Here is an 11,358-nt window from a genome sequence, read left to right as displayed (position 1 = left end):
AAATAAATTCCAGCTTGACTTCATGTTTCAAAAGAAATGAAAATTACATGTTTTATTAACATAATAATGTTTCTTCTTCTTCCTTTTTTCCATCCAGGAGCAAAAGGTGAGTAAATGTGAATATTCCTATTTGACTCTCCAGCAGATAAAAACTATAATAACCTGTTTTATAAACTGCTGCATTTTTCTGTAAACGAGTTAAAGTAAAAAAGTTTATTTTTCAGCTAATAGTCAATACAAAACATAATGTGTGTTATTATTATTGTTTATTCTGTAACAAAATGTGTTTAAAATATGGATTAAAGTTACATTTCAGACCAATCTAAGTTTCTCTGAGTCAGTCTGTCTGCTGACTGGATAATTGTACAGTATTGATAATGGAAACCTTGGAGGGCATTATCCCGCTTATACCACAGTCACTCACAAAGGAAATAATATAAGAACAATTACTAATGTGGTTTTTACTGTTAAAATAATGTTTTTCACAAGAAAGGGCAGAGTGGACTATTTAATGTCTTTTGTTGTGGCGTTTCCAAGGTAACCGGCTTTGAGAGCACCTGCAGCGCATTCGGCAGCAGATACTGTTGCAACAAAAACCCAATAATGCTACTCAGTCTGCACCTGTGGTCTGCACGTGCATGAACGTGAGTGTGTGTGTGTGTGTGTGTGTGTGTGTGTGTGTGTGTATGTGTGTGTGTGCGCACGGCGCGCCGTCAGGTGATCGAGTCTGAAAGATAAGAGTGTTGAATGGAAGTGCCGCCCCCTCCTTTTAACAGATTCCATTGAAAATATGATTATTTTCTGCCTGAAATGTATATTTCTTCACAATATGAAGGAAATCGGGGAGGATGTTTATCATGTTCATGCGATGTCTGACGTTGTCCGTCCAGATATTCTTTCTGCCCGTTTGTCGCTAACATTTCTGTTGCCACGGTTACCAACTACTGTTTTAGCCAGCGCACTGATTGGGCTATTTGACGGAACTTTTTTTTAACTGGTGTCCAATATCACTTTTTAACGGACACCCTGCAACCAATCAGAATCGAGTATTCACACAGACCATGGTATAAACCCATTCATTATACTGATATATTTATCTTTTCTGTTTATCAGAAACAGGAAGAAAGGCAGGTCTGCAGGGTTTAACTGGGAGCAAACATCCAGAAATCCAGTTAAAAATGTTAAAATTCGTGTGAAGTTTGTTAAAAAAGTTATGTTTTTTAAAGGCATTAAAACAAGATTTCTGAAGCGCCAGAGTTTTGTTGTCCAGCTGTTTCTGAGCTTCTCTGCTTATTTGCAGCTCATGTTGGGGCCCGAGCAGGCGCAGACCTCACTGCGACGTCATCTGGACTGGTGGACATGATCGACACCTTCGACCGGCCCGGCAGAGCTTTTGCAGATCGGACCTACGCCACTGCAGAGACATACGCTCGCGGATTGGAGGACAAACCTGGGAGACGTATTCCCAGAGCCGGAGCTGACGCCGCTGCAGGTGTCGGTCATGCTCGTGCTGAGTGGAGTATCTTCGATGCCGAGGCCAAAGGGCCCAACGCCAGCGCAGGAGTCGAAGCCTCTGCAGGATCTTTAAGTGCCAAAGCGTTTGCTAAAGCTGAACTGGCCAGCGCTTCTGCTTCTGCTGGTCCACTTACAGCTAAAGTGGGTCTGTCAGCCGACACAGGAGCTGAGATCGGTCTGACCGGGGTAGAAGCCAAGTTGCTGGGGACGGGATTCTCCATTGGTCGTAAGATAGGCGTCTCGCTGTTTGGCAACGAGTTGTCCTTCCGGCTGTGGTAGCTCAGGTCACCACATCGGGCCAAACAGATCACAATGTGTCTTACTGATCAACTATTAATGAGATCTTCTCAGGAAGTGTGATAGAAAGAAAAACAAAGAATTCCTGTAAACTTTTTGTCACGTTATGATAAAATTCAGTTGAAACTGATGTGATAGTTTGTTTCTGTTTGCACTAAGAACAGTCTCCATCTTCTCTCGGTCCTGAAATCTACTGGATTCATTCGTTATCATCAGATCTCGCTGCAGCAAACTTTGCTGCTTTTCTGGCGTTCCGACATCTGCAGCCTCCTGGCAGAACGATAAAACCGTACGAATATCGTAGAAGGTGTCTGAGCGCAGAAACGTTTGTCTGCACTTTCAGAACGTTCAACACATTCGTCCCCCTCGGGACACTTTTGTCCATTTTCTCAACTTTTTATTTACTTTATTATTTCAGCTGCTTTGCAGAAGATGCAACAAATCACAAACCTTTCAACATCCACTGGTTTTCCTGATCAGATTTCCTTCATACTCTGTTGACAAACCGATCTCTAGTGGCTGTTGTTGTCCACGCATAAAATCTGCTATAAATCATCAAAAATCAACTCTGTACTTTTTCTTAAATCATTTAAAATACCAAACATTTAATAATTTTTTTTAGGATTTTAACCTTTTAATCCCAGTTTGAATATTTTATTTACTGCCTCGTTCTTTACAAAACAACATTATTACAAATATTACAAAACAACAAAATTATTATTTTCCACATAATAAATATTGGTGGTGATCCAAGATAAACACGACTTATTTTCTCTATTTATATTTTTTATGTGGTGTCAGAAACTCTCTGTGGGGACCTTCATGTCAACAATATACATGCACATAAAACAAAACAAAAAAAACCAACAAACTAAAATAATTTTTGCTTTTTTCCCCATAAATGACTTCTGATCAAAATAACCAAACATTAAATCTTTTCAACACTTTTAACCATTTAAATACCAGTTTAGTTATTTAAATTAATTGTACATAAAACATATTAAAACATGAAATATTTTCTATAAAATAAATAATTTTTTATCTTTGATCAGAAACTTCTTGTGACCTTTGATGCCAATTTCCATTAAAAGGACATATTTTTATATTGCAGTCATTCCAGTTTTAAATGACTCATTCGTCAGGATTTCATTTGGAAGAAAAGTTGACTATTTTACTTTATCCCAGTAGATTCCACTGGTTTCCAGCTGAAGATGCAGGAAATCCTACTGGTGTTGCTCGTTCCATCATGGAGCTGTTGGACCACCAGGGATTGTAATCTGTGTGTGTGTGTGTAAACAATATCTCATGAGTATTTTGAAATAAATTCTCACAAATATAAAGAAATCACTCTTGGTGCTTCTGTGGTTCCATAATTTGACTGGCAAAAACAGGAAAAGATAGAAATGTATTCATCCCTGCAGGGAATCTCAGATTGTCGGGCAGTATCCACCATTTATAAATAAATACTTTAAACTGAATAAACATTAATTAAAACCACAATAAATGATTGAAATTTATGCAGAAGAACAAGTGTTTTGATTTTGTTCCTTTTTACATTCTGTTGGTGAAAATGTGGATGTCCAGAAGTCTGCTTCCTTACAGATCTATGTGCAGCAGATCTATGCTTACCACATTCTACGTCTCAGGATTTCAGGGAAAAATCCAGTTTTTCACCAAGTCTAGCTTTTATTTTCACACTAAAATCCTGTTAAACGTGTTTTCTGCTCTAAAAGAAGAAGCTTAAAGCAAACAATCATTTCTGAGTTTTGTTTTATTTTATAAAGTAAAAACAAACAATCATTTCTGAGTTTCAGTTTATTTTATAAAGTAAAAACAATAATTTCTGAGTTTCACTTTATTTTATAAAGTAAAAACAAACAATCATTTCTGAGTTTCAGTTTATTTTATGAAGTAAAAACAAACAATCATTTCTGAGTTTCAGTTTATTTTATAAAGTAAAAACAATCATTTCTGAGTTTCAGTTTATTTTATAAAGTAAAAACAAACAATCATTTCTGAGTTTCAGTTTATTTTATAAAGTAAAAACAAACAATCATTTCTGAGTTTCAGTTTATTTTATAAAGTAAAAACAATCATTTCTGAGTTTCAGTTTATTTTATAAAGTAAAAACAAACAATCATTTCTGAGTTTCAGTTTATTTTATAAAGTAAAAACAAACAATCATTTCTGAGTTTCAGTTTATTTTATAAAGTAAAAACAAACAATCATTTCTGAGTTTTGGTTTATTTTATAAAATAAAAACAAACAATAATTTCTGAGTTTCACTTTATTTTATGAAGTAAAAACAAACAATCATTTCTGAGTTTTGGTTTATTTTATAAAGTAAAAACAAACAATCATTTCTGAGTTTTGGTTTATTTTATAAAGTAAAAACAAACAATCATTTCTGAGTTTTGGTTTATTTTATAAAGTAAAAACAAACAATCATTTCTGAGTTTCAGTTTATTTTATAAAATAAAAGCATGTTGTTCTGGTTCTGATCCGTCGGTTCCGTCACAGGAACGTCCTGCTCTGCTCGGCCTGATGTGGTGACCTGAGCTACCACAGCTTGAAGGACAACTCGCTGCCGAACAGAGAGACGCCCATCTTACGGCCAACAGAGATGCCGGTTCCAAGAACTTTGGCTTCGACCCCGTCCGGACCGATCTGAGCTCCTGTATCTGCTGCCAGACCCAGTTTAGATGTGACTGGACCAGCAGAAGCTGAAACACTGCCCAGTTCAGCTTTGACGAAGGCTTTGGCCTCTCCACCGTCGGCTCCAATGTCCACTCCGGCGCTGGGTCCTTTTAAAAAACACATGTTCAGGTTTGCAATATAAATATAAGACTCTTGGTTTAGAAGCAAAGTTAAATGATGAACTTACCACGAACTTCTGCATGAGGAGTGGAGTCGTTGCACGTTTTTCTACCTGCCATCTTCAGAACAAGCAGTTTCCTCTGAAAGAAACACAAGCATCAATGTTCTCACGGGTTTTCTAAGAATCTTCCATGAGAAATGTGCAAGAAATTAGTTAAATATCACAAACTGAAGCATCAATAAATAACAAGAAATAATCTGATGAAAAATAGTTTTAAAGAGTAAAATCTGCACATGGAGGCTTACAGGGCTGAAGTGACACGAAGAGGAGGAGACGTCCGAGTGCTGCTGCAGTCAGGAAGGGAGGCGATAAATACGCTGTGAACACGTCACAAAGTCTGCTTGTGTCAGAACAAAACAGAAAGGAAGAACTGCTATTAATATTTAATCTTTTCCTTTCCTTTCCATCTCCTGCAGCCGTTTCCCAGTCAGAGTCACTGCACACATGTGGAAATGCACATGATATCTACATCTAAACTTACTTCTAGATCTGATGTCACACACTCAAAAATAGAGGTACCAGCTTGTACCTAAAAAGGTACGAATGCTTGTCGCTGGGGGTGTACTCTTTAGAGAGACATTTCTGTACCCTTCAGTTCTGGTCTATTTTTGTACCTCATCAAGTTCAACCTCACCTTTTCAAGTTATGTTTTTTATGTTTTCCACAGCATTAGGCCTGGTCCATTCCACCTAGCAATGTTATCATATCTTTAATCTAGAAATAATCTTCAAAAACTCAAAATACTGACCAGCCATACACTTAGTTTGCAGCATCTGACCTTCATTGTCTGGTGTCGTAAATGACTGTTAAGTAGTACTACTGTCATCACTCAACTCTGCTCTAGTTTGTAACATTACAGCCATTAACATGACATTTTTCAATGCTGCAGGTTCCCTGATGGTCGAAATGGTACAAATTGTACTTTTGAGAGAACATTTCTTTAAAATGTACCTATAGGTACAGAAATGTCCTTATCTTGGACCTCTGTTTTTGAGAGTGCAAACATGGGATTAAATATTTGATTTGAGGTAAAAAATTTATAAGATGTAATATAAGTAAATACTGAAATATGTAACTAATAAAAGTATGAAATTACATTAAATAAAACCAAATAAAATAAACAAATAAATATAAAAATTAAGTCAAAACTCAATTAAAAAAAAGAAAATTGAATGAAAAAGAGTAACAAGGCCAAATATTGTTAAAAGTTAAATGATTTATCTTCTGGTTATTTTTAACGTTTTCTTCAAACCGAGCACCAAGCATAAATAATGCTTGTGTTTATGTTTATCTGCGGTTGTCATGTTTCTTTCAGAGGATACTGATTGTAAAAAATATAAGTTGTAATGTAAATACATAAATATGCAACTATGAAAGATAAAAGTATGACTTTACATTAAATAAATCCTTATAAAATTAAACAAATAAATAAATATAAAATATAAAAATAAATATAAAAATGAACTCAAAACTTAGGGGGCGTTGTCTCCTCGACAGCCGATGGTTGAACAACAAAGCAACGAAAACAGGAAACACCTTCATGAGTTCACGTCTCAGAGCTGGGGTGGAGAAGCTGGAACATCCGGCAACGTTTCTACAACAACTCATTAATCTAGCCTCTTAAGAGACAATAACCAGGCCAATACATACATAAATATCACCAGCTGTAATTATTAGTAGCATAGCTTCCATTACATAGAGAATACTGGTGATTATAAATTCACTAACTTATATACTTCCACTGTCACTATTTTAGTCCACTAGTATGTAACCGATAATTATTATAATTTATTCACCTGTATACTTTGATTATTATTATGACAGCCCGTTTGTATGAAATAGATAAGCTGAACACTTTCTCGGCCGGCAGAAACTCAGGATACGTGCACTTTGTATTTCACCCTGAAACTTCTAATTGAATGTTATTTATATTGACTGCACTCTGTTGTGGTTGTACTCAGGCACGTCTGTTGGGGGTGTTAACTAATGTAATAGAATAGAAATGCTGCAGAAACAGGAAGCGGAGACGTTGTTCCAGCTTCAGCAGGGGGACACTGCTCAGCAAGGCGTTTCGTTTGATTTAACCTTTATTTTACCAGGTCTCATTTACAACGATGACCTGGCGAGACGCCCCCGCCTGCAAAGACAAACAAGGCCAGAGAAGAAGTAAAAGGAAACAACGAAGTCTCACAACCAAAAGTAAGGAGGTGAAGTTAAAACCACTAAACTACTAAACATGTGGAGGGAAACTGGCTAAATGTGGCAATCGGTGGGAGAGCTGAAGGGTTAAGGGGATCTAAGCAGGGATAGACGAGGGGCGGTTGGCGGGAATGTGGAGGGGGGGGGGGGGGGGGGGGGGGGGGGGGGGGGGTAATTGTCCCCTAGGAACATAATCAGATTACATATCAGTTTGAGCTACACTTTCAGTTTCTGTTTACTGGAAGTGAGTTCAGATACGATGACCCCTCCAGTCAGATCATGCTGCCTCATAAACAGCGGGAAACCCCCCCATCCCACCTCCTGGGCTCTTTTTCCTTTCATACACGTCCAGCTGCTTAAATATTCACCTTTTATTTCCAACTTTCTCTCCGTTACACCAACTTGTGACCAAAATCAGCGAATTCAGACATAAATGTGAACAGATAAGTCCGTTTTCCTCGAACTAGTTTTCAATCTGACGACAAAATGAGTCAACATTTAACTAACAGGAGGTTTAAAAGCAGCTCTTCATGATGGCGTAAAAAACAGGCTGAAGACAGGCGATCTTCTCTCAGTTCAGTTTTATTTTATAAAGACACATTTTCATTGTTTTCCATCTTCAACATTTACTGTTTTATCCTGCAAATCTTGGGATCTGCAGCGGTTCTGTTTGCAGGAATCTGAGCTACCACAGCCTCACTGATAACTCACTACCAAAGAATGAGATCCCCATCCTGCGGCCGAGGGAGACACCAGTTCCCAGGATCTGAGCATTAACCCCCGTCAGACCGATCTCAGCTCCGGTGTCTAGAGCCAGACCGGCTTTGGCTTTTACTGGTCCGGCGTTGTAGGCGACACTGGCCAGCTCAGCTTTGGCATTCAGATCTTTAGCAGAGACTCCTGCGCCGATGCTGGCGCTGGGCAGCTTGGCCTCCACATCCAAACAGCGTTCCTCGACACGAACTTTGCCGAAACCTGCAACAACACAAACTCCTGCCTCCAGATTCTTCTCATCAACGTATGTCCCTGCGTCCAGGTAGGGGTCCGTTGTGGACGTCTTCTGGGGACGATCCCAGTTTTTAATGACGTCTTGGATTCCAAGAGGATCAAAAGACTGTTCGTAGTTTAGATTAAGATCTGCATGAGCTGCAAACAAATAAAACACATTTAAAATGAAAGAAAAACACACACACACACACCTTCCAACATATAAAAAGAACTGTTAAGCATCTAAGTGGAGTTTGAGGAAGTTGTTTTTGTTGTTATATTTGCACTTTGGAGCCTTATTTTAATGTTTTTATGATTTATTTCTGATCAAACATGAAGATTTAAGTAAAAAACACTGAACAGGACGACTGGGACGTTATCCAGCCCTTATAAGGTCATTTTTACAAACACTCGGCCATCATTTGACTTGTTTGGAAACATGTAAGATTTGGAAAGTGTTCTCGGGCAGGAATGCCGTGGGCTAAAAATAAGGAAGCTGGTTCAGGCTGGAGACGGGCCGATGTTAATACCTAAAGTTTGATGTGACTAATTACAAAAAGAAAAGATTGTAGATTTAAAAATGACAAACTGCCCCAAAAAGACATGTGACTGTTTAACATGCGGGCAGAAAACATGCAACGGCTTATCATGAAAGTGAAGCAGTGAGGAGTTGAGACGTTTACTTACCTCGAATGTCTGCATGCGGGAGGAAGAGAGACAAACCGTTAGCTTCATTAAACCACTTTGGTTTCTTTTAAAGCATGAAGGAGTTGTGGTTTCACAACCTTACCGGCCATGTCTGCAGTTTTCTCAGCTCTTCGTGGATCACGGCTTTGCCTTTCACGTCTGTTCCTTCCAACATGTCAACAACACGACACGGGTAAACGTAATGCAACAAAGCTTTCAGGTAATTTCACAATAAAGCTGGATTATCTACGATTTAATAACTTTTTTTGGCTGCTTTGATGATTAAAAACACAAATAGTCCTCCTGACATGAGAGATGCAAACGGCAGGATCGATCTATACAAAGTAAATCCTGGGAAATTATCATTCATACCAATATTTTCTTCATATTTCTCAATCATTTAATGATTTTGCATTTAATAATTAATCATGATCTTAAAAGTAAAAAAGATTTGCTGAAAAACTTTTATTGCTTTTTAATCACATATTAGTTTGCTGTTATTCCCAGGAATAAATATGAACAGGCAAACAAACGCGTGAGAATCATTATTCCAAGGAATCAGGGTTAAAAAGTTTCAGGAAAAAAAAGTTCTTTTGTTTTATTTCCTCAGACTCAGATGTTTGACTTTTACCTTTTACCCACATCCAAACATTATTTATTAGAAATGATTTTGGCCCCAGGAAGCAGCGGTTTGCACATTATTTACTTAGAATTTTGTCCAAATGAGTTTCCTACCTGTAGTTTCTGGAACGAGCAGCTCGATCTGAAAGGAGAGAAGAAAAACAGTTAGCAGAAGATTTTTTTTTTAACTCCGTTAGTTCATCTACAGTCCACAAAGAACGTCTGGGACTCACTCCTACTTTAACCTCCAATCAATCATTACAAAAAGGCACAAGAATGCAGCCATGTGGTCCAGGTTTTATCCCGATTACACAATCTGCTGCTTGGAGCATGAGGACAGAAGGAACAACAGAAAGTAAGAAGTCCTGAGAACTGAGGCAGACTTACGATGACACCGTGGAAACGATTAACTGGGAGTTAGGAAGTATGTTTACACAGAGGGGAACTAACAAGCAGCACGTGGAGCAAATTCAACCAGGTCTGCTGAGGAACAGGAAGTCATAAGGAAGGAGAAAAACTACAAAACAAAACAACAACTTTGGCACCAGCAAAAAAAAACCAAATCAAAACAAGACGATGGGGATTAAAAGCATCTTACGTTGGAGAAAAATACTTATGGAAGGGAAAAAACGCTGCAAAAAAACTGGATACTTACTTGACTGACGTTATCTGGAGAAGAGGAAACGTGTGTGTGCTGCTGCAGGCAGGAAGGGTGGCATTAATCTGCGGGGGAAACACGTCTGGAACTGGTAAATATAGAGAAGTACAGCGCCGGACAGAGACACTCTGCTGCCCTGGGCGCGGTTATGCCCCCCCCCCCAAATAATATAAACACAAAACAAGGTTTTCTCAGCAGCCGAATGAACCGCTGTCATGTTGGAGGATTACTCCTCACAGCTGAACCACATCTGGCTTCAGGTGTGATGAAACACTTTGTTCTGAAGGTTATTCATGGTGGAAAAGAGCTTTTTATTTTCATGTGCTCCTAAATAAAACTCATAACCTGCCTGAACATCAGTAATTCTGTCAGAAACTATTTCAGTTGGTCTGGTTCTTACAGAAATACATAAAAGCACATTATTTTCTGAAGTTTTCAGGTTTTATTTCAGGAGAAGTTATAAAGCAAAGGGAGGTTTATTTATCCAGCGCAGTCTAACAGCAGAGTGACTCAAAGTGCTCCACAGAGACATTAAAATGTTAGAAAATAAGAAGCATGATGGAAAACTAGAAAGTTAAAGGAAGTAACGTTGGATAAAAAAACCATTAAAAGCTTTAATTCCAGCTCCACAGAAACAGAGGCAGGTTTGGACCTCAGATAAAAACCGTTTCCAAGACAACAGGAGGGTCTTTAACGCAGATGTTCCAGCTGATTCCAAGCTTTCCGGAAGTTTCTTCCAGACATGTGGAGCATAGAAGCTGAATGCAGCTTCTCCAGGTCTGCTTCTGACGCTGGAACTGATAAAAGACCAGATCCAGGCGACCTGATGGTTCTGGTGGGATCACACTGGGACAGGAGGTCTCTGATGTATACAAGGAAAAATCTACTTCTGTGAGAGAAATGATGCATCGTCTCAGCTTGTTGACACTTCTCTGTAAGTTAACCCAGGAAAGACAGCAGGTGGAGGATCAGGAGCCGAGGCAGCCGTCGGCTAAAGGAACTTTTTCCTCTTCCTTCAGTAAAAACAGACTCAGAAGGCAGTTTATTTCTACAGAACCTTTCATGTAGAAGACAGTTCAATGTGCTTTACAGGAAACATTAAAAGCATTACAGGAAAAAAGCATAAAAGAAAACACAAATAAAATCATAATAAAATCATGAATTATATTAAAATAATTAAAAGCAGAATTTAAGTAAAAGTTACTGTAGATTTCATGCAGGCGCAGGAGAAAAGAAATGTTTTTTACCTGGAATAAAAACTTTCTACATTTGGTGAAAGTTTCATCTCCACTGGCAGCTAAATGGTCTGGTCTCTGGTCTGGAATCTGGTCTGGACTCTGGTCTGGACTCTGGTCTGGAATCTGGTCTGGTCTCTGGTCTGGTCTCTGGTCTGGAATCTGGTCTGGACTCTGGTCTGGTCTCTGGTCTGGAATCTGGTCTGGACTCTGGTCTGGACTCTGGTCTGGTCTCTGGTCTGGTCTCTGGTCTGGTCTCTGGTCTGGACTCTGGTCTGGTC

At 38.7% G+C, this 11,358-nt stretch overlaps 1 long non-coding RNA gene across 1 annotated transcript; it reads right to left on the bottom strand.

The window, feature by feature from the left end:
* Positions 1 to 8,666: 8,666 nt before the first annotated feature.
* Positions 8,667 to 9,904, bottom strand: LOC306754863. Its single transcript, XR_013771278.1, has 3 exons — positions 9,840 to 9,904; positions 9,299 to 9,326; positions 8,667 to 8,728 (listed from the first exon to the last, which is right to left on the bottom strand). It is a non-coding gene; the product is annotated as an uncharacterized lncRNA (long non-coding RNA).
* Between the last annotated feature and the right edge of the window lie 1,454 nt (positions 9,905 to 11,358).

Source organism: Telmatherina bonti, assembly GCF_933228915.1.
Source record: "Telmatherina bonti genome assembly, chromosome: 4".
In the NCBI taxonomy this organism is placed as follows: domain Eukaryota; kingdom Metazoa; phylum Chordata; class Actinopteri; order Atheriniformes; family Telmatherinidae; genus Telmatherina; species Telmatherina bonti.
Note: the sequence above shows the minus strand (reverse complement) of the source record. Positions and strands in the feature narration are given on the sequence as shown.